The sequence below is a fragment of the Lactuca saligna genome, chromosome 5 (assembly GCF_052625555.1).
Source record: "Lactuca saligna cultivar CGN05327 chromosome 5, ASM5262555v1, whole genome shotgun sequence".
Lineage (NCBI taxonomy): Eukaryota > Viridiplantae > Streptophyta > Magnoliopsida > Asterales > Asteraceae > Lactuca > Lactuca saligna.
In genome coordinates this window covers 78,437,708-78,462,587 of record NC_136421.1, presented here as the reverse complement: position 1 = coordinate 78,462,587, position 24,880 = coordinate 78,437,708, and the positions used below count along the sequence as shown (strand labels likewise).

At 35.0% G+C, this 24,880-nt stretch overlaps 1 long non-coding RNA gene across 1 annotated transcript; it reads left to right on the top strand.

Annotated features, from left to right (window-relative positions):
- The first annotated feature begins 254 nt into the window (after positions 1-254).
- Positions 255-23,337, top strand: LOC144997521 (uncharacterized). Its single transcript, XR_013659835.1, has 2 exons — positions 255-434; positions 23,111-23,337. It is a non-coding gene; the product is annotated as an uncharacterized LOC144997521 (long non-coding RNA).
- The last annotated feature ends 1,543 nt before the right edge of the window (positions 23,338-24,880 follow it).

Below are 24,880 nucleotides of genomic sequence, written 5' to 3'. Positions count from 1 at the left end.
GTCAGATGGTTAAGGGTTCTTAGCAGTTCACGCTAAAGGTGGGAGATGGTCAGATGGTTTAGACGGAAAAGGCATACCAACGACATTGAGTTTGTTGTAGAAGGTGGTTTATCTGTTCCTATTGATGGCGATGGCGATGACGATTTTGTTGGATGTCGTCGACGCACTCAACACAGCCGCCATCGGCAAAAGGTTAAAGAAGGTTGAGGAATGATCAATCGGAAGAAAGACATAAAAGGGCTAGATTATTAATCAAAAAACTGGATGACTTCTTCACTAAAGAAAGATCAAATAAACCTCAATTAGAGGCGGCGGTGCGAAGAGGTGAGATGCAGACACTTAGTACACTAACCAGGAGAGATAAAGAAGAAGTTCTGGATAGCAACTAGGCTGGTGGGGTCGTGCCACCGAAACCGCACTTCCTTCGTTGCCACGTAAGCATTCCTTACCACACCTTAGGAGTGGTGTCACACTTTATTTAAAAAAAAAAAATTAATAAAAACTTTATTTTCTCCCCACCTAATCACAAAACAGTCAAATTACTCACATCCAATCACAAATCGCGGTCATTTTTGCCGCACTGCGGTTTGAACCGCACCAAACCGCACCCAGGAGGCGGTGTTCGCTGCTTATGTGGCGAAACCGCACTCCCTAGAATCGCACCACACCCTCAAGCCTAATCCCCATTGGTTTAAAGAGTCAGTGCCATTGAAAGTTAGGCAATAAAGAAGAGCTTTTCCAAAAAAATAAATGTAAACCCACAAAAGAAAAAACAATAAAAAAACCCATCAATTATTAATATATATATATATATATATATATATATATATATATATATATATATATATATATATATATAATATGCCAACTCATCATTCTATTAAATTGACATCCAAATAAATAATCATACCAAAGATAAAGCTTATTTACATAGCCTTTTTATAAATTTGACTAATATATCTTTATCTATATAAAATGTTTTTTTAAAAACTTCCTTATTTAGTTAGCTATTTTTTACACACAAATTATATTTTTATACAAACATATAAATAAAACTATAATGATTCTTTATTTATATACATCAAATACGAAAAAAAATTATGTAAAACTAAAATAAAAAATATTGAAAAGACTATGTTATAGTTAAAAGAGGTAAAATGGAATATCATTAAAATAGAAGGGGTTTAGCGTACAATTTACGAAAGTATATTGACCACTATATATATATATATATATATATATATATATATATATATATATATATATATATATATATATATATATATATATATATATATATATATATATATATATATATATATATATATATACTGAGTGGTCAAAATAAAAAAAGTAAAAAAGTTATGTGGTCCAATGGTATTAAGTGATCAACTAAAAAATGTAACATCTCGAAAAAACGTGATATATATTTTTTTTCATTTTAAGAACCAATAATTCATCAATTATCTCTAAAAACATCACCAAAAAAATATCAAATATCGGAGTACAACTATCTAAAAAGTGTGGAAATCACGAGGGGAGGATGATGTGTCATCACTGATGGGTTTTGAGCAATACATAAAAATCTTATGTGTGCATGCAACCCTATTGTTCCTAATATATGTTTGTCTAATTGAACATGCAATACTTTGATAAACTATTGGGAAACTCTAGAAGCATCTAGCAATTTTCGAAATTGACAACAAACTAGGGTTTAGATACATACATTGATTGTTATATTGTAATAACAAAGAAATCCTTGAAGATCTTGACTTCATAGCAAGTGTCACAAGTGTAACACCACAAACACACTATTCAAGAGGATGAGTGGAGATAGAAGTCGGAAGCTCTTAGAAATTGGCTTTTCTCAGGGTTTGGAAGCACTAGCCGAATTCAATAGGGTTGAGGCTCTTTATATAGTTGTTGGTTGCTTAGAGCCAAACTAGGGTTTGCTGGAGGAAACCCTAATTTCCTGCTTAAGGCCTAAGTATCCCATGTACTCCCCATATCAAGGCCTTGGATGAAAATCCCTAGGGCCTCCCTAGAATATTCAGCCGACCCTCCTAAAATCACAACTATTAAATAGTTGTAGAATAGCCCCTATACTTTTAATTAATTCCTTTAATCCCAAAATTAATTCCAAATTAATTTCTGATTAAATATTAATTAAATAACATGATTACCAATTAATATATTATTTCCATAATACATTAATAAATCATTTTATATACTAATTTATTATTCCAAATAATAAATTCAACCTCTCTCTCTCTTTCTCTCTCTCTCTCTCTCTCTCTCTTCAAAATTCATCCTATCAAGTTGCTAGTATGAAGGTAACCCAAAAGGACTATGCTACTATCAATTCATGTACATACCAATTATAGTTATGGGATTAGACACCTAATCCAATAGTCTCCCACTTGGATAAGTCTAATAACTAGATTGCAAGTATAACTTCAAAAGTTGACTAGCAAATTGTAGCTCTCAAAGACGTTGTTGAACTCTGACCTAGTCAGTAACATGTCCTAAGATAAGGGATCATATAATCCTCCGTTCTGCAAGATATCATGAGGATAAATGACATGGATAGAATCATTCTCGTTATCTAACAGTTTTTTCCCGATTTCTGATTTGTAGTGACAAAGAACTTAATTGAACACATCAATTCAGTCATGACCGGGCCCGACACATAAGTCACCACCAAATCATCGAGGAGACCAACATGTCGCTTTTCCCGTTAGGGAAAAGGAGCATATAAACTTCAAATTATATGCATGCACTATTTACTCATCAAATCATGCACAACAATACGTTTTATAATACCAAGTTACTGATGCATTTACACATTATCAATCCACAACCAAATCGTAAACAACAACTAATATATCTCCATTTAAAGATTATATGGTATTATCGTATTAGAATTACTCGTGAAAATTCCATGAAGTAATTCACTGAGTGTGGGTTTAATCCAATACTTAAATCCCCATTTCAAAAGTATTCATGAATGTTGTACCAAACCATTGTTATGTCTAAACACTTAGACAATCTACAACTCAATTCACGATAGACTTAATTCATTACTTTCTTCCAAAACATGATCAATTGTGGATATTTAAATAATCTAATTATTCGGGAAGTAAAACATGCAAAAATGAAGCACAATGATAAACAATTGACAAAAGATAGTAAACGATACTCATAAATAAATCTCCATTATTTAATCACCAAATGTCAATTACATTTATTTGTTACAAGTTTCTAAATATCTATCTGATCACCAAAACTAATATCATACTTCAGAAAAATGCCCCTTGCATGCTGAACGTGCTTGACCATATTCAGACCCTTTGTGAGGGGATCTACTAGATTTTCTTCAGATGATACCCTCTTTACGACGAGGTGTTCTTCTTCTACTCGATGTCTAATAAAGTGGTATTTTCTGTTGATATGTCTATATCTCCCATGATCTGTTGGTTCCTTTGTCAAGGAAACCGCTCCTTCATTATCGCAGAAAATCACCATCAGCTCCTTAATGGCCGACACAACTCCAAGGTCTCCAATGAAGTTCTTCAACCATATAGCCTCCTTCGATGCTTTGATCGCATCTATATACTCTGATTCACATGTAGAATCAGTCACAGTCTCCTGCTTGGAACTTTTACAAGTCACCGCTTCTCCATTAAGGGTAAACATTGTAACATACACGTTTTGAAATCGTATTTTCTAAATTTTGAAAGTGAATAATATTATGAAATATTATCTAATTATGAGTATTGAGTTCTAACGGATAGTTTTTACTAGAAATGAAGTAAAACTATGTTTAGAATCACGTGGAAAATGTTGGAAGTCTTATGAGATTCCAATCAAAAGTTGAATATTGAAATTTAGCGAAAATATAAAATTTGAAATATGTATAATTTTATTCTTGAAAATTATAAAGAATCTTGTTAGAAATATATAGGCTAAAACCTCATTGAAATCCGAGTTATAACGAAGAGGTTATGACTATTTGAAGTTTTGCGACAGAACCAACACGACACCGAATGACGTAAAAAGTGAGTTTTTGATAACCTACTTTTTAGCCTTGGTGATCAAAATGAAAGTCGTAGTATCTATTAAACTGAGAATTTTCATAAAAAGAACGTACAAATCTGACTTCGTATAAGGAAGTTATGATTTTTCTAAGTTTAAGAATATTAGTAAAGATCGAGTGATTTTTAGCCGACACAACCTAAACGAGAATCGAAGGTCACGTCAATAGTAGTACAACGGTAAAAAGACCGACGAAAACGGACGTCGGATGAAGAAGTTATGATTTTTTAGCGGATTTTCTTGTCCCGGTCTTTTAAAAATAATAATATTAAAAATAAAGTCAAATTTAGCCAACGAAGTTTAAACGAAAGTTGTAGAGTATATTCCAGCCTACGCGTGCATATAAAGAACGTCAAAAAGGCATCCCCTCTGTGTAAGTTATGGATTTTAGAAATCCGGGGCACAATTTCTGAGAATTTTCGCATCTGTATGGCTAAGAAGCGGCCACGTTATCGGATCCTCACAGCTCGCCCTGTGTCCAACCCGCATGTCGCCACCCCTCGCATTCAGAGGGCGGGTCTAGTCCGAGACCGACGTGTGTCCACCTGCGAACCGAGTCGCCTGGCCTTCGCTGCTGCTGCGGCGTGCCTTCTCCTTCGGATCCGAGGCTCGCATCTGCTGCTGTGGAGCCCTCTCAGCCGCTGATCTTCGGTTTCGCACCCTATAAAAGGGGATGTGCAAGATCTCCCACGTAATGTTTGAAAATATTCACTTTTCACCCCTAAACTCATATTTTACTATTTCAACTTCCACCGAAGCCCCAGAATCATTTCCAACACCCGAAACACGCCCCGAAGTGCCCGAGAAATTTATCTTTTTAGTTTGAAGCTCAACCCTCGTAGGGACCGGTTTTCAATAAAGCTCCCGGTTTTCAATGTAGAAAGCTATTTATTATAACGAAGTGTTACACAAATTACTATTTTAACCCCCAGTTATATCACGGTGAGTTCAATATATAGGAACAATTGTATGTTATGTGTTATATGTGCTATGTGCTTTTCCATTGTTATTATTTCTGCTATTTATGATACCAAAGTTATACCTTTGACCATGTGATCAGTGAAAGGATTTAGATTCATGGTGATCCTGGTATGTAGCCTCTGGCCATGTAGAGCATGTCTCGTAAGAGAATGACTTCTATTATATGGCATTGGCAGAAGGTTAGATAGGGCTGAAAGACTGAAATCTACCAAATTGTTTAATAAAAAATTGTATGTCTTCTGAGCCATTTAGGCCGAAGCTTTATTGATGTATATCAAGTATAAATTTTTTTATGTCTCATTGATTGTATATCTTTGAATAAAATCAATGACTGATATAGAAAGTTTGTCACATGATTCACATATGTTGTTATTCTTCCTTGTTCCTCTTTGCTTCTGCTATATATATATATATATATATATATATATATATATATATATATATATATATATATGGAATAACGTTATATTGTATCTATTATTGAACTCACTAAGAATCACCGCTTACCCCTCTTAATGTTTAAAAATTGCAATAAATAAGCAATCAATATAGTTATATACTGATAGAAGATTTTGAATTGTTTGAAACTATTGTATTTTTTACTCATGTATGTATAAAACTATAGTATCCTGGGTAGTTATGTAATATATAATACTTTGTAATAGTCGGTTTGTATCTAATCGTTTATAATCACTTTGTCAATGTAAAATATTGTTTTTATGAATATGCGTGTAGCATGTTTTGGAGTAACAATTGTCAAATATGAAAGTGTGGGTCTTTCAATGATGGTATCAGAACAGTAGTTTAAGCGAACTAAATGCCACGGATTGGTATTTAGACTTAAAATATTAGAAGTTCAATATATGAACTGATTCATTGTAATTATATGGATACAAACCTTAGGAAAGACTTAAGTAGAGTATTAGGTAATGATAAACCCTAATATTCTAAAATACAATGTTACTCCATATTGTAGATAAATGAATGAACAGGTTAGTAGCCACACCCCTGAGGTGGGTGGAGGTCCTAAATCTGAGGAAGTAAATACTCAAGTATCTCCTCGTGAGGAGTGGATTTTGGGTAAACTTACTGGTGTCATTCGGAAGACACTCGAAGAACAGAAAAAGAGTGGTGATAAAGGAAAAGAGAAAGTCATCAGAGAATCTTCAAAACGAGAGACGAGACATCCTTCATTTAAAACTTTCAAGAGTAGTGGTGCTACAAAGTTTTTTGGTGTTCTTAATCCCATTGTTGTTCTTACCTGGATCCAGAACATAGAGAAAGTGTTTCGTATTTCTCATGTGGATAATGAAGACAAAGCTAATTATGCTTCTGCAATGCTCATCGGAGAAGCCTTAGTCTGGTGGGAAGCAACATATAAAGATCTCAATGGGTATGACTAGGGGAATTTATCCTGTGAGATTTTCAAAACTCATTTACAAGAGAAGTATTGTCCTCTAGACATGAGGAGGAGATTGGAGAAGGAATTCCTCAAGCTTAAATAGGTAGGAATGACTGTGAATGAGTATGAAACTCAGTTTAATCAAAGAGCAAGGTTTGCTACAAAGTATATTCCAACTGAAGATGAGAAAATTCAATTATTCATAGAGGGACTATGGCTCAAAATCCACGATTTCGTTGTCAATCAGGATGTTCTGTCATTTGATAAAGCTGTTGAGTATGCTCGAAGGCGCGAACATGATTTAGAAATACATGGTGCCACTTTTACTATTCCGAAGCATCCACGTACTGAAAGAACTGTTCCTGTTCCCTTTATTCCAACAACTAAATCCGTTCGATTTGAACCTAACAACTAAGTGCAATCTCAGAGTGCTTTTTGTGGTCGCGGTAGATCACAATCTTTTTCTATTCAATCGCCTTCATGTCGCGTTTGTGGAAGGAATCATCTGGGCCAATGCAAAATAGACAAGGAATCCGTTGTCTATTATGGATGTGGATAAACATGTCACATAAAGCCAGCTTACCCAAAGGATGTTACTTGCTATGCATGTGGTATTACTGGCTACAAGAAGCGTTTTGCCTTACTCTTACTAATCAGTTGACGGGAAGTCAAGCTTCTATTCAACAATTGGCGAGAAGTCAAGCTTCTGTTCAACAATCAAAGGGTACTCCAACTAAAAAGGGGGAGGTGCCAAAAGCTAAGGGTCATGCATTCCATATTACCACAGAGGAGGCACACGAGGACCCGAATGTTGTGACGGGTACATTTCTTGTCAACTCTAGACCTGCTCAGATGTTATTTGATTCTTGTGCCTCAAATTCTTTTGTGTCTTATGAATTTGCGCATTCTTTTCAAACTCCTTGTTATGCACTTGTGCAACCATTTCACGTAGATACTGCAGGAAGTATATCATTACTTGCTGATAAAGTCTATGGGGATTGTGCCATAGAAATTGAAGGCTATAATTTTCTTGCTAACCTGATCCCTATCTCCTTGCCCAACTTTGATGTTATTCTCGGCATGGATTGAATGTCAAAGGACCACGCATAACTCTTGTGCTATGAAAAGATAGTACACATTCCTATTGAAGGGGAGAATCCTATCTATGTCTACGGTGAACAAAGAGTCTTAAAAATAATCTATTTCCTCAAAGATCGTAAATTCATATCGAAGGGATGTTCTATCTACCTGGCCTGCACAATTGATATCTCAAAAAAGGAAAGGAAAGCTGTAAATGATGTTCCCATTGTTAAAGAATATCCTGATGTTTTTCCCGAAGACTTGCCTGGACTTCCTCCGTACAGGCAAGTAGAATTCGGAATTGACCTTGTGCCTGGTGCTGCTCCGATTGCAAAAAAATCTTTATCAACTTGTGCCAGCTGAGATGAAAGAAATGATGATTCAACTGCAAGAATTACTTGACAAAGGATTTATCCGACCGAGTACCTCTCCTTGGGAAGCTCTGGTATTGTTTTTCAAGAAGAAGGTTGAATCGCTACGGATGTGCATTGATTATCATGAGCTAAATAAGGTGACTATCAAGAACAAGTACCCACTACCTCGCATTGACAATTTATTTGATCAACTTCAAGGTGTTAGTTATTTCTCAAAGATTGATTTGAGACCTGGATATCATCAGTTGAAAGTTCACGAGCATGATGTACGAAAGACTGCTTTTCGTACTCGATATGGACATTATGAGTTCCTTGTCATGCTGTTCGTTCTGAAAAATGCTATTGCTGTATTCATGGATATGATGAATCGGGCATGCCGCCTAAAGCTCGATAAATCTGTCATCATATTCATTAATGATATTCTAATCTACTCCAAGTCTGAAGCAGATCATGCCATTCATATTTGTGCGATATTAGAACTTCTTTGAAAGGAGAAACTATATGCTAAATTCTCGAAATGTGAATTTTGGCTTCACCAAGTTCAATTTCTCGGCCATGTTATTTCTGGTGATGGCGTATCCGTAGATCCTACTAAAATTGAAGCCATTTAAAATTGGGAAGTGCCCCGTAATGCTTCCGAAATTCGCAGTTTCTTGAGTCTCACGGGATATTACCAAAGATTTATTAAAGACTTTTCTCATATAGCCATACCTCTCACGAGTCTTACACGGAAGGAAGTGAAATTCAAATTGGGTGAAGCCCAAGAAAAAGCTTTCTCAACTTTAAAATATCTTTTGACTCATGCTCCAATCTTATCACTTCCAAAAGGTGATGATGATTTCTCCGTATATATTGATGCATCAAGATTGGGACTCGGTTGTGTGTTGATGCAACATGGTAAAGTGATAGACTATGCCTCAAGACAACTGAAAGAATATGAAAAGAATTATCCCACCCATGATCTCGAACTCGCTGCAGTGGTATTTGTCCTAAAACTTTGGGGACATTATCTTTTTGGAATAAAATGCCAATTGATTACTGACCACAAAAGTCTCAAGTACATATTTAGTCAGCAAAATTTAAATATGAGACAACAAAGAGGTGTGGAGCTGATCAAAGATTATGACTGTGAAATCCTGTATCATCCTAGAAAGGCCAATGTAGTTGCCGATGCACTTACCAGGAAAGTTTATCGTAATAGTATGCGTTATACTATTACTCACACCACAGTAAAGTTTACTATTCTTGATGAACTAGAGAAATGGCAAGAAGAGGCCTTAAAACCAAAAAATGTGAAGAAAGAAGGGATGGTACATTATGTTGATTCTTTACTTGATGATCCACGAGGATTGAAGGTATTTAAGAATCGGCTATGGATTCTGAAGATTGGTGGATTAAGATAGAAGATTTTGGATGAGGTCCATAAATCTAAACTGTCAACACATCATGGTACAAGCAAAATGTACTATGTAAGAGCTAATTATTGGTGGCCTGGATTAAAGAGAGACATTGGAAGATATGTATAGGAATGCTTAGTATGCTTACAAGTCAAAACAAAGCACCAAAAGCCTTACGGAATCCCATAAAGTCTTAGTGTTCCTGAATTTTCAAAGACTACTAAACAGCATGATAGCATTTGGGTAATTGTCGACCGCCTGACTAAGAGTTCACATTTTCTCTCCATGCGTGAATCGGCTCCAATGGAGAAATATGCACAAGTATACTTGGATGAAATTGTTGCAAGGCATGGTGTGCCACTAAAGATTATTTATGATCATGATACTCATTTCACTTCTCATCTTTAGGAGAGTATGCAACGTGAATTGGGATCTCGAGTTGCTCTTAGCGCAGCTTATCATCCCCAGACAGACAATCAGATGGAGAGAATGATCCAAACTATAGAAGATATGTTTTGTGCATGTGTTCTGGAATTTGGTGGTAACAGGGACAAGTACTTACCTCTTGTGGAATTTTCATATAATAACAGTTACCACGCTTCAATTAAATTGCCACCATATGAAGCTTTATATGGTCGCAAATGTCATACGCCATTATGTTGGCGAGATATAGGACAGAAGATCCTTGGAGGCCCTGAAATGATTCAAGACACCACTGAAAAGATTCAAATTGTACAAGAAAGAACGAAAGCAAACCAGGATCGACACAAGTCCTATGCAGAAAAGAGGAGACGACCCATAGAATTCTAGGTGGGTGATTTTGTAATGCTAAAGGTAACCCCATGGAAAGGTATTATGCGATTTGGGAAGAAAGGAAAGTTGAGTCCTAGATTTGTTGGTCCTTTCAAAATCACTCAGAGGATTCGTAAATAAGCATACCCCTTGGAATTACCGGAAGATTTGGCAGGTATTCATGTTGTGTTTCACGTGAGCTATCTGCTAAAATGTTTAAGCATATATGATGAAGAAGTTCTGTTATCCGAGGTGAAACTGGATAATAAGTTAACTTATGTTGAAGAGCCTAAAGAGATTGTAAACAAAAGAATGACTAATCTACATAATAAAGAAGTAGAGTTGGTGTTTGTCAAGTAGAAACACCATCGATGCCCAAATTATACTTTGGAAAATAAGAATGAAATAAGAGAGAAATATCCCCATTTATTTTAATCGATGTAATTTCGAGGACGAAATCCTCAAAAGGGGGAGGTATTTGTAACATACACGTTTTGAAATTGTGTTTTGTAAATTTTAAAAGTGAATAATATTATGAAATATTATATAATTACGATTATTGAGTTCTAACAGATAGTTTTTATTAGAAATGAAGTAAAACTATGTTTAGAATCACTCAGAAAATATTGGAAGTCTTATGAGATTCCAATCAAAAGTTGAATATTGAAATTTAGAGAAAATATAAATTTTAAAATAAGTAAAATTTTATTATTTAAAATTATAAAGAATCTCGTTAGAAACATTTAGGCGAAAACCTGATTGAAATCCGAGTTATAACAAAGAAGTTATGACTATTTGAAGTTTCGCGACAAAACCGACACGACACCGAAAGACATAAAAAGTGATTTTTTGATAAACTACTTTTTAGCCTTGGTGATCTAAATGAAAGTCGTATTATTTGCTAAACCGATAATTTTCATAAAAAGAACGTCCTAATCTGACTTCGTATGACGAAGTTATGATTTTTTTAAGTTTCGGAATAGGAGTAGATAGCTAAAAACTCGAAATAAAGATCGAGTGATTTTTAGCCGACACAACCTAAACGAGAATCGAAGGTCTCGTCAATAGTAGTACAACGGTAAAAAGACTGACGAAAACGGACGTCGGATGAAGATGTTATGAATTTTCAACAAATTTTCCTTTCCCAGTCTGTTAAAAATAATAATATTAAAAATAACTCAAAATTAGCCAACAAAGTCTAAACGAAAAATGTTGAGTATATTCCCACCTATGCGTGCATATAAAGAACATAAAAAACGGAGCCGTTATGCGAAAGTTATAGATTTTAGAAGTTCGGGCACAATTTCCTAGAATTTTCGCTTGTGTAAGGCTAAGAAGCGGCTACATCATCAGATCCTCGCAGCTCGCCCCGTGTCCGACCCGTGTGTCACCACCCCTCGCATCTGAAACGTAGGTTCAGTCCGAGGCCGACATGCATCCGACGCGTGTCCGCCTGCGAACCAAGCCACCTAGCCTTCGATGTTGCTGTCGCGTGCCTTCTCCTCCGTATCCTAGCCTCGCATCTGCTGCTGCATGGATCCCTCTCAGCCGCTGATCTTTAGTTTCGCACCCTATAAAAGGGGAGGTGCGAGATCTCCCAGGTAATGTTTGAAATTTGTAACTTTTCATCCCTAAACTCATATTTTTACTATTTCAACTTCCCCCGAAGCCCTGAAATCATTTCCAGCACCCGAAACACGCCTCGAAGTGCCCGAAGAGCCAGAGAAATTTATCTTTTCGGTTTGAAGCTCAACCATCGTAGGGCTCGGTTTTCAATAAAGCTCCCCGTTTTCAATGAATAAATCGATTTATTATAACGAAATGCTGCACAAATTACTATTTTAACCCCCGGTTAGTTATATCACGGTGAGTTCAATATATAGGAACAATTGTATGTTATGTGTTATATGTGCTATGTACTTTTCCATTATAATTATTTCTACTATTTATGATAGCAAAGTTATACCTTTGACCATGTGATCAGTGAAAGGACTTAGATTCACGGTAGTACTAGTATGTAGCCTCTGGCCATGTAGAGCATGTCTCGTAAGAGAATGACTTCTATTGTATGGCATTAGCAGAAGGTTAGACAGGGCTGAAAGCCTGAAAGCTACGAAAATGTTTAATCAGAAAGTGTATGTCTTCTATGCCATTTAGGCCGAAGCTTTATTGATATATATTAAGTATGGAAATTGTTATGTCTCATTGATTGTATATCTTTGAATCAAATCATTGATTGATATAGAAAGTTTGTCACATGATTCACATGTGTTGTTATTGTTCCTTGTTCCTCTTTTCTTCTGCCATATTGAAGTATATATATGGCATAACGTTATATTGTATCTATTATTGAACTCACTAAGCGTCACTGCTTACCCCTCTTAATGTTTAACAATTATAGGCAATAAGCAACCGGTATAGTTATATACGGATAGAAGAATTTGAATAGTTTGAAACTATTGTATTTTTTTTACTCATGTATGTATAAAACTATAGTATCTTGGGTGGTTATGTAATATATAATACTTTGTAATAGTCGGTTTGTATCCAATCTTTTGTAATCACTAAATCAATGTAAAATATTGTTTTTATGAATATGCATGTAGCATGTTTTGGAGTAACAATTGTCAAATATGAAATTGTGGGTCTTTCAAACACCCAGCCAGATTGACACCAGAAGATGTTTCTGTTTGTCTGAAAGTTGGAGTCACTATACCCAGTAACTCTTAATTCCACTCAGCCGAGTCCACGGGATGTACTTAGCTCCTATACCGGGCTTACTCGGGCTTTAATCGAAGTCGGGAAATTGACCACATACGCGCGACGTACACTAAGGTGTACAACGTATGTTTAGAACCATATTTCCTTAATAATGCCTTTTGCATTAAGCACTCACATCCAACTTTCAGATCCAAGGTTAAAATACCACTAAGAGTCATAAAATTTCCAACGTTATGACTTTGCATTTCCCTTAAGTTCTTAATACACAAAATCTCAACATCTTAATGCCTTAAGGCCTTCTATAGCATGCATGGAGCAAAACTAATCATCAAAACCACATTTTTATGACTCAAGACCCCTCATAGGGCGTGAAAGGATGACTTATTTGGTTAAGAGCATGTCATGCTCAAGAATCACCATATTTGGGACCAAAAATGCCTTAATGAAGAAATGACTAGATCTACAAGACAGGACATCGAACTTAGATCATATCAAATATTTGTCCGTTAGATATGTGATCAAATATTCCTTTATTCTACAAGATATCTGATGGATATGAGACATGGATTATAATCAATTTCATTGTCAAAAATTTTGTTTCCTGGTTTCCTAATTTGTGATGACATCATAAGACTTCTAATTGAACACATCAATCTAGTCCTGGTTGGGCCCAACACTACAAGTCAACACCAAATCACCAAGGGGCCAAAAGATATCACTTTTCCCATTAAGGAAAAAAGAACGAATAAACTTTGATTCATATGCATGTATCCTTTACTCACCAAATCATACATAACATTGTGTTTTATAACATCAAGTTACTGTTGTGTTTACAAAACACCAATGCACAATCGACTAGTAAATTACAACCCATATATATATATATATATATCAGTTTTAAGAATATAAGATATTATCATCTCATAATTTCTCGTGATATAATCCATGAAGTAATTCTCCGAGCGTGGGTTTTTCAAATACTCAAATCTCTATTTCCTACGTACTAATGAACGTTGCAGCAACACAATTTCTATGTCTAAACTCCTTAGAGAATCTACAATAAAATTCATGACAATCTTCATTCATTACTTACTTCGTAAAGTATGAGCAACTGTGGAGCTTCGAATAATCAAATTATTTAGGAACTAAAAAATATAAAACAAAACATAATAATAAACTAATTAATAGGAATATTCCTCAAAGCAACTGTGGAGCTTCGAATAAAATTACAGTCCTTAAAAGGAATATCATCTATTAACTATTGAAAGGGATGAGATGGCCAGCTAGGTGGTATCTGACCAGCCCTCTGGCGACCCGCTCGATACATAACCTAAGAAAAATAGGGCAAAATAGTTAGAAACAAAGTAAGGTAAATAAAAGGATTACAAAATAACATATAATTTAGTTCACATGCAAGAATTACCAAACGTGCAGGATGCGCCGCATACAATGAAGATGCCCGATGTGCCTCAAGAACACGACAAATAGTCAGTTCCAAAAGCCTCGAAATCGTCTAAATTTCAATCTAGAATCTATTGGGAAATATTAGACAAGCTTTTACAAGTAAAATACTCAGTCAATTTGGTCAAAACCCCAAATTAAGGTTATATTAACCGATTGAACTAGAAATTAAGCATTGGGGTTTAGTAATCGGTAGTTAAACTATATATGTAGCTAATCAATTTCAAGTATGGCCAGTAAAAGTGATAAAACCCTAAAAACATAAAAAACATTAAAAACCAAGAATCTGAGGGCAATATAGATGTTAAGGATCATTGGAATAAGTACCTTAGAAGTAGAAAGAAGAGAAACCAAATAATCAAAGCTCGAAAACAACAAACATGCGGTCCACTCGTTGCGTGTAGGATCAACTACGAAGTAGAGACGAGTTGGTAAAGGAAATAAATCTCAAGTAAAACCAAAAAGCATCATGAAATATTGATATGATGAAGGTGTGTGATGCGCATACGACATGCTCTGAGAATTAAATAGAACATTAAGCTTAGAAAGTTTGATTTTTCAAAATCATGAAACGCGATAGGAATAAATTACCATTATATGTGGTAATTCCATTAAATGATATGTAATCTTATTTAAAGACAGCTAAGCCTTTTAAGAAAATCATGAGATGATATGAAGAAAGTTTGCTAAGAAATCAACTAATCAGAAACCATAATATGTGTCACAAACATAGGTAGGAAAATAATACTGATTTTAAGTGTCACCAGTCAAATCTATGCGAAAGAGTAACAAGTCACCTCATTCTAGGACAACAAAACGACAACATTTGCATTGGTAAACCCAACCACCATCAAGTCAATGGTTGAGCGTCAAGTCTCAAACATTCTAGGAAATTACGACTTAACTAGAATGGAAAGAAATATCGACTAAGGAAATAAAGAATATAGGAAGATAACACACCTACCAGGAAATTCTCAATAACAAACCAAGAACCTTCTATGGAGACGAATGAGTAAATAGATTGAACCACTAGATAAAAAGAGATGGAAAGAAAGTGTAAAAAGGATTGCAAGGTAACTGTCACACCCCCAAACCAGAACAATGGAGATGTCCGGGGGCAGATGACGTCATGCTCAGTATCACAACAAATGTATAATATTAAAACAAGCAACAACATCCATTGCATTAATAATAAAGTGTTTACACTGTATTTGAATCACATATGGTTGACTCCAAAAGTAAATAGCAAAACAAAGGCATGAAGCTACTATGCTCCATCTTCTGAATCTCTGTATGTGTACCTGTCTACTAGTTTCCTGAGAATACAAGTGATTTTGGAAGTGTATTAACATTTAAGTTGGTGAGTTCATAAGTATTTTGTTTTAGAAAGCATGGAATTTGATCCTTGAAAACGTTAGTTTGTTCCTCCAGAACATCCAATATTTCCTGATGTAATCTATTGTAAGAAAACGTAGCCCACTATATTTCCTTTTACAATCTCTTAGTAGATACAAGTTATATACAATATTGATCGAACAGACAGTCGATTGTGTGGTTTTGACCTAAGCTCACAACCAAACAAGGAATATGAAATGAGGCGGAGTTCAAACATTCCACTGTTGGTCGGATCTACATTGTATGTAACCCTAGCGTATACACTAAGTAATTACAGAGTTAACATTGTTGGAACTTTTTGAGTAAAGTCTACATTGTACTTAGAAAGTAATGTAAAACTGTTGTATTTGTATGTTAAGACCTGACCCATACATGTTTCCCCCAATGATTTCTTAGTGTATACATATTATATATAACTAAGATCGAATAGATAGTAGACTGGGTGAATCTGCTCTAAGCCCACAACCAAACAAGGAACAGGATATGAAGCGGAAATCATATAGTAGACTAGGTGAATCCTATTCATATATAGAAAAGTTGTGTGGTGTAGTTCCATTGTTTAGTAAAACCACTTGAAGTTAAGAAATCATGTAATCTAAATGCCTTAGTTAATACAACTGTGAGTTTTATATAACCATTCATAATTGGAACGGTTAAAAACGACGTTTTGTAGGCGTCAAAAAAAGATATGACATTTGTCACCCGTAGACCTGTCGGTCCCACTGCAGCTAACAGCGAGGTGTAGGGGTGTTAATCTTTTATATATCTATACACAAACACATGCTCTCCCGCCAGGAGACTCTGGTAATAATTTGTAAGACTTATAAACATGTAACTTGAATGGTACACAAAGTAATACCTCACAACCTTGTATAACTAGACACGAAGAGAATACAAATATGCTTTTGTGCTTGAAAATATATGAATTACCTTGTACTAGTAATGTACAATAATTATACTTTAAATAATCATATTAGTATGACGTTCATGACTTAGAAAAATTGCATTAGTGTTCCCTAAAGTATACCTATTATAGTTTACATGTATGTTCTTTATGAAAGCAGGATCTTAGGAATTTAACAGTTTATGTAACATATGGAATACTTTTTAGAATGGTACCTTTTACTCAACATGTTTACAAAAAGGGAAAAGCTTTATTTAAATAAATTTCATGTTCAATATATATATATATATATATATATATATATATATATATATATATATATATATATATAAAACATATGTAATTGAGATCAAACAGACAGTCGGACAGATGGTTCGTCGACAACCAGACAAGGAACAGGAGATAAGGTGGAAAACATCAATCCTAAGTCTGTTGAATCTTAAGTATATATCTTTATATATATAAACATGTATTTCAGAATTTTAAAAGAATAAAACAATTTAAGTAGTTTGAAAACACTTTTTAAAGTACATTAAATCAGTTGAAATCAGTTGAAATGTTTTTAAAACTGTTTCGAAGTTATTAGAATGATAACACAACATTTCCTTGTGTTTCTAATTGTATCCCCCCCCCCCCACACACACACACACACTAAAACATTGAAAAATACTAAAAACATAGGGGTATGAAGTCACTTTATGTGAGTGATTCGTTAGAATGATCGATATAGGATGTTATTTCCACGAGTGAAGTCCCGTAGCAAAACCGAGTCCTAATTAGCATTTTATGTAACAATATGTGTCACATCTCCAAACCAAGGATGTCGGAAACGTCCGGGGGTGGAGGACTTCATGTAGAGTATCACAACAACGAGTATAATAGTGCTCAAAGTAAATACAACCATCACAAATATAATTATAAAAGTTACATCAAAGTATATGTATACATGATTCACATCAATTACATTATGATACAAAATGAACTGTTTGACGAATTATCGTCCCATCCTCAAAACGTTGTTGATTTCCTATTTCACTGAATTCCTGAGAATACAAGTAGTTTTGAAAAAGTGTCAACACAAAGGTTGGTGAGTTCATAAGAGATTTCCTTAGAGAAGTAAACCATTTTCCTTGTAAAAGCGTTAGAATATGTATCCAGAAAATCCGATATTTTCTTTAAAGTCTGTGTAATGTAGTCTTATAACCGAAGACCAAAATGTATAAGTATCCTCTCTTACTAATAGAAAATGATATGTGTTTAAATCGACATAAACGCACTTGAATTAAATGAAATTCCTGTAAATTCTTATGTTTGTTAATACTTTATGTATATGTAGTCCTAAATCCCAGGGCCGAGTAATAACAAGTATTGGCCATACTTAAAGATATAAATGTGGTTTCAAATGATGTGTAGTCATAATTACCAAAACCGAAAGTGTACAATAATATCTGTACTTATTGACATAAAAAGTGATTTTGAATTGACATAAAACCCACTTAGGTTTTATAAAAATCCCGTAAACTTTATGTGTTGTTATGTACCTATGTGAGTCGCTATAATCATACTATGATTGAATGAACCTGCCACGGCGTTTCTCAGGCGTTGCAAAACTAAAATGACATTTGTCACCCGTAGACCTGCAGGTCCCACTGTAGCTAGCAGCAAGGTGTGGGGTGTCAAACCCAATATAGATCTATACACAAATATCACGTTCTCCCTCCAGGAGACTCTGATTATAACTACCAGGAATTATATCCCGCACTCGGACGTACGGAAAGAGATTGTCTCACAATTTAGGTTAACAAGTTTACGTGTAGTCTGCGTGAGTGTAAAACCTTTCTGTATGAATGTACCCTTTTTGTACGACTGTGTTATGTGATGTATCATAAACTATACCTATTATAGTTTATCCAAAACGTTTGTAATATATAAGAACTCTTTTATGAAAAAGCGTTAGTGTTATGAATCCATTAAACTATGCTTATTATAGCTTAATATACATGTTCTAAATGAATGAATAATCTTATCATGATTGACTTAGTTTCAGTTTATGATGATAAACTAACAAGGAAACACATTCAATAATTAGAACTTATGATTATACGCTTTGCTCAACATAATACAAAGTGTTATGAAATTTATATGTTGTTAACTAAATTTAACCTTTCTGCGTTGTTTTAAAAAAGTCATAGAAAAATCATATAAAGTCAAAAACTAAATCCGTAAATTCTGAGAGTTCCCAAAATGTGTCTAGTTTACTCATAATTTTTATCATGATTTTTAATGACCTCCAACTTTGGTGAAAAAGTCCATAATCACAGGCTGGTCCGGATTGGTGTTTGAAATGATAGGCAGTTTTTTAAAAATCACCATAAATTGTAGAAAAATCGTATGGAGATGTGCAAGTAGTCATTTTAAAGCTAAGAAATTGAACTACTTGCACCTTGTACAGTTTTGAAAAAAAAATGTTTAAGTTTCCCAAAACAGTCCGTGAATGGAGTTGAACTTTTCTGATGAAGGCTGTTAGAAAAGTTTAGTTATGTTCTTGGTGTTTTAACTTGTATTTCCCCCATGAAAACTTGAGAAAACATGAAAATGTAGGGGTATGAACTCATCTTGAGTGATTTCAGTAGATGAGTGTTGAAGAAGAGAAGTGTTCAACTCAAGAACACTTGAAGTATCACTTGAAGATTCGAAGATCTAACAAGAATGTGATGATGTTTGTGTAAGCAATTTATGATTTTGAGTAGGAGGATGTGTAATAATCATAAGAAAGATGATGATATTTACTAAATAAAGGAGAAAAGTATTGGAGTATGCCTTGAAGATCTCGAATTTGAGAGAGAAACATGAGAGAGTTTGGAGTGTGGTTCTTGGTGGAAAAGTGAGAGAATGAATGAAGTGTGAGGAGAGAGGAGACTTTTCTAGCCTTTGACCAATTGTGAGGTTGGAAAAAGGTGGGAAAAGTACAATGAAGTGACTAGGTAAAGGCTAATGGTGAATAGTGACATGGAGTGGGTATGGGAGTGGTTGCTTGTGTCATAAGATAAAGTAAAGTTAACACTCCACCTCAATTATTCACCAACTAGATTTTATTATTTAAATAACGATTTCCATGAAAACATGTTTAAATTATGAATATTTAGTGTCTTTTATATTAAAATATGATTTTTGGAGAAAATCCTGCGTTAAAATCACGAAAAACGGGCTCAAAATGCTAAAAATATCAAAAATTGGTGAAAAGCGTCAAAAATCCGAAGTTCTAGCTGGAGGTTCGGTCCTTTGGTGTTTGGAACCGAGAGAAGGAAAGAAGGACCGATATAGGGAAAAGAACCGAGAGGAGAGAAAGAAGGACCGAGAGAGGGAAGGGAACCGAGAGCAGAGAAGGAAGGACCGAGAGAGGTAAGGGAACCGAGAGCAGGGAAGGAAGGACCGAGAGAGGGAAGGGAACCGAGAGTAGAGAAGGAAGGAACGGAAAGTGAGGTTCAGCTGAAGACTTTCGCAGGCGAGAAGGGAGCCGAAAGCGAGACTCGGTTCAGGTGGTTTCGACTCGCAGGAGGTCTCGGCTCCAGGGTTTCGGTTCTTTCTTGGTTTCTGCTTCTAGTCTCGGTCTCGATCTCGGCTTCTTAGGGTTTCGGCTCCTTGAGAGGTTTCGGCTCCTTGAGAGGGGTTTCGGCTCCTCAAGTTCGTTTTTCTCGTTTTTACCCCGTTTTAAGCCGTTTTTGACCCGGTTAAGGGTCGGGATGGCCCGAAAGACTATAAAAAGTTTAAGGAACCTTTGAGAGAGATTTGGGAGAGATTTCACATTCTTGGAGAGATTTCTCATACAAAGAGAGATTTGGGAGAGATTTCACATTCTTAGAGAGATTTCTCATACAAACAAAGTTTTAGGAGAGATTTCACATACTTAGAGAGATTTGGGAGAAATTTCACATTCTTGGAGAGATTTCTTATAGAAAGAGAGATTTAGGAGAGATTTCACATTCTTGGAGAGATTTCTCATACAAAGAGAGTTTTGGGAGAGATTTTACATTCGTGGAGAGATTTCTCATACAAAGAGAGTTTTGGGAGAGATTTCACATACTTAGAGAGATTTGGGAGAGATTTCACATTCTTGGAGAGATTTCTCATACAAAGAGAGATTTGGGAGAGATTTCACATTCTTGGAGAGATTTCTCATACAAAGAGAGTTTTGGGAAAGATTTCACATACTTAGAGAAATTTGGGAGAGATTTCACATTCTTGGAGAGATTTCTCATACAAAGAGAGATTTGGGAGAGATTTCACATTCTTGGAGAGATTTCTCATACAAAGAGAGTTTTGGGAGAGATTTCTCATACAAAGAGAGTTTTGGGAGAGATTTCACATTCTTGGAGAGATTTCTCATACAAAGAGAGCTTCGGGAGAGATTTCACATACTTAGAGAGATTTGGGAGAGATTCTAAATAGAGAGAGAGATAGAGTGAAAACGATTGAGAGAGGTTTCGTGTGTGGCATTTGTGAGTGTCTGGCTTTGCCATGCAAGGTCCATAAACCCTGTTAAGCCTTGTTTAAGGATCTTACACGCTCCTGATAAGTATGCGACATTGTTTTATCGGTTTGGCTCGCCACGTACCACAGTTTTAGGTTAATGAGATCTAGATGTTCGCACTTTTTGATTTATGATCTCTCATTAGAATAGCGAGTTATTTAGTATTTACCTAACATAAACTCTAGTACCCACGTGCAAAATGAGTCGAATGGTTTGACTTGTTGACTTTGGTTAACTTTGATTTGACCGGAAATTGACGGTTGTCACATCATCCCCCCGTTAGAGGGAATTTCGTCTCGAAATTTGAATTTAGGCAAGGAGTAGCATGAATAATCAAGCCAAGAAGTGGGGATACTTCCTAATCGACTAATTCTCGCGCTCCCAAGTGGCTCCAGGTCCTTGTTTAGTATTCCAATGAACTTTCACTAATGGGAAGCCTTTACCTCGTCCAAACACACACCCCAAACTCTTTCCCTTTCTCTCTGAATCGATCTAGAATCCTCTCCTCCTCTCAAGATGGATGGAAGTTCCCGATGCGATAAATCGAGTCTTTAAAATCATGTCGTTAAGGTGAGTTTCACGAACCCACTGTTACTATATTCAAATGTTTTATGGGGGTGGGGGAATACATGTTACAAAACTATTTCAGTGATTTTACAAAAGATTATTACTTGTAATATATCAACATTTTTGAAATTGCATACAAACATTAGTGTAATATTATCTCAGGTAGTTACTCTACTTAAGTTTTAAAGATTATATTATGCCTAATCGTTATAATGCCTATGATTATACTAAAAGATTATACGTTGTTATGTTGTCATATTCCCTAGAATAACTTAGTTTCTAGTCGTTATGCTGGCAAAATTTTTTGGATAAACATTGTACTTAATTGTTACTCTGCCCTAATATCTTAAGAATATCAAGAACCTAATAATTATTTTATAGATATGGTATAGTGTGTGTGTATATATATATATATGTGTGTGTGTGTGTGAGTATGTGTGTGTGTGTGTATATATATATGTGTGTGTGTATCAGAATAGTTATGGAATAAACTATATCAAAAGAAATTTAAGGGTAGGAAATGTACTTAATTGTATGATGCAATAATATCCTATCAAAGTTATGAAAGGAAAGATAATTGTTATATATATATACGTTAAGTATATATGATTAATTATGGAATGAAAAGTATATTAAAGGAAAAACTAAAGAAAGAAGAACAAAGATAAATAATTATACTTCAAAGCTTAAACAAAGGAAGTGTTAAATGAGATGTATTACTCATCGATAGTTGATTGATATTAGGCTATCCCATACCTTTAACAGTTAATCTTAATTGAATGTAAAAGGTATGTATAGATCCATAAGGGATTGACACTCTCACCTGCGGTTGCTAGCTACAACTTGGTTGGCATAACTTTATAGTCTTTTTTCACAATGTCCGATGAAGCATCGTGGCTAAAAAATTTCAAGTCATATAGATCAATTATAGGGACTCATTGTAACACTAACCACCAACCTTTTATTAATTAATTATACTACCTAAAGGAGATACCTAGGAGATAATTAAAGTATGAAAATATAATAAAAAGGAACTTTGTTGTATGAAAGAAAAGGTTATAGGATAAGTACGAAAGAAGTAATATATCCTAGGAAAAATAAAATATAATGTATAACATTAAAAATAAAGATAGATACTTTCCAAAGTACCTTATCTAACAACCACTCGAAACTATTCAAGAGTATAAATCAAATCTCTTCTGGGAAGATGGAAGAAGCAAACCAAACATCAAAAGAAAATATAGTAAGTTACCGATTAAAATAGAGAAATGAAATACTCCCTAGTAACTTATAGTATTGGAAAATTTTTAAAAGCCTATATGTGTTCATAAACAAAGATCCCATGTCAACGAATATTCTTAAAATATTGAAAACCTATAAACTCACCAACATTGTCTTGACTGTTTTCAGAACCCATGTATTCCGAGGAAGTCCCAAGAAGAAAAGATCATTGCAAGGACAAGAACCATGGAGTTAGTTAGAATATAGCATGTAAGATTCAATGTAATCATGGATTATTAGTAAAACTATTATGGTGTTCGTTGTATGCTCTTTGAATTGGATAATCTAACGTCCCCTGTCACGGCTTGGAGTTTCTATTACCGGCCGAGGGTGTGGCATTATGTGACCAGTTTCTAGTGTTGTCCCAGTATCTTGAGTGTTGTTTATTTAAATAATTTGAAATATTCTCTTATGGTCTCTCATTCTCTCTGTTTTCACCCTAAAATTTCTTGGACATCTCGTCGATATTTTTTTAGTTGCATGAAATTTGTTGGAAATAACTCTTTAAGTTGGAAAAAAATTATGGATGTTATTTGGTGCAATACTATTACACCATGCACCAGCATTTCCATCTAAGGTTGTTGAGAAATATTTGCACAAGAAACGCTCATGTAGTTTTAGGGATTCTATGTTCCATTCATATGTGTACATAGGGCTACCTAGGGAAGTTGTGTTGTGGTAAACTTTAAGATTAGGTAGTCTCGTTGTGCTATGTATGTCGTAATTGTGCAGTTCTGGTATGAAGGATGAGGTGTTTGTCACTATCATGGTTGTTTTGGTGTATGTTTGGGAATACGTATGTGTGGGTTAGTGAGGGAGTGTTGTATTTTATGTTCGGTGTTTTTGTTACTAAGTGACGTTTTTTGGTTAAAATTCATTTGCGAGAACATGCTTCTAACTATTGGCATGGAGGTGTGATGTTGAATCAATGGGTTGTCTCCTCTGGAAGGTACTGATTATAGGATAACTAGTCTGGTTTATTGATTTATTATGGTATATGGACCTTATCGAAAGAAATGAGGAAGTTGATAGAACTGTGGTGTCCTTACTTAGTTAGGGGTAGTTAATGAGTTGATCGTTTTGTGTTCCACCGGTGAATGGGCTTATAAGTGGTGGTGATTGGGTGTTCATCCGAGTGAGCAATTGCACCCAAACTTGAGAAACCTATGTGAATGGGGATGCTAGTGTGCTCATGACTGGAGTTGTGATTGGTTCGAAGAGGTTGTTATTGGTGGTTCATGCACCACTTAAGTTGTTGGTTGATACCATTTGTTGCTACACAACTTTCTCAGCGCTCTTTTGATGGGGACTTGGTGCTCGAAAGCTGCATCAGGGGCAAAGTATAAATTTTGGTTACATGAGAGATAAACTCTATAATATCTATATTAACTTAAAGTTTCATGATGAAATAACATATATTGTTTTTTTAAATACCATCTGTGTCATGTCTTGCTATCTAACCAAGCCTCCATTGTTCATCAATCCACATCTGCGATAGAGATTCAAGGGTAAACAGGTAAACAAATGAGTTACTTCTAAAAGTCAAATGGGCAATAATAATCATATGTTTAAGTTGGTTGACCACCTAAATTTTAGTAATTAATTGTAAATAAATTGTAGAGTAAACTGAACACCTAAATTTTAGAGCGTCACTAAGGGAAGAGACAACATATAAATGGAACTAAAATGATTGAAGGTATCTGTAGAGTAAACTGAACACCTAAATTTTAGTAATTAATTGTAAAGAAATTGTAATGATTGTTACGTAGATTTAAGCATAGCTTGCACATATTAACAGAATATCCAATGCAAATCGAACCATAGATCATATACATACCCACTATCATCTGAATTCAACTTCATTTTTAATTGCTCCTCTACATATGCTATTTCTTGAAA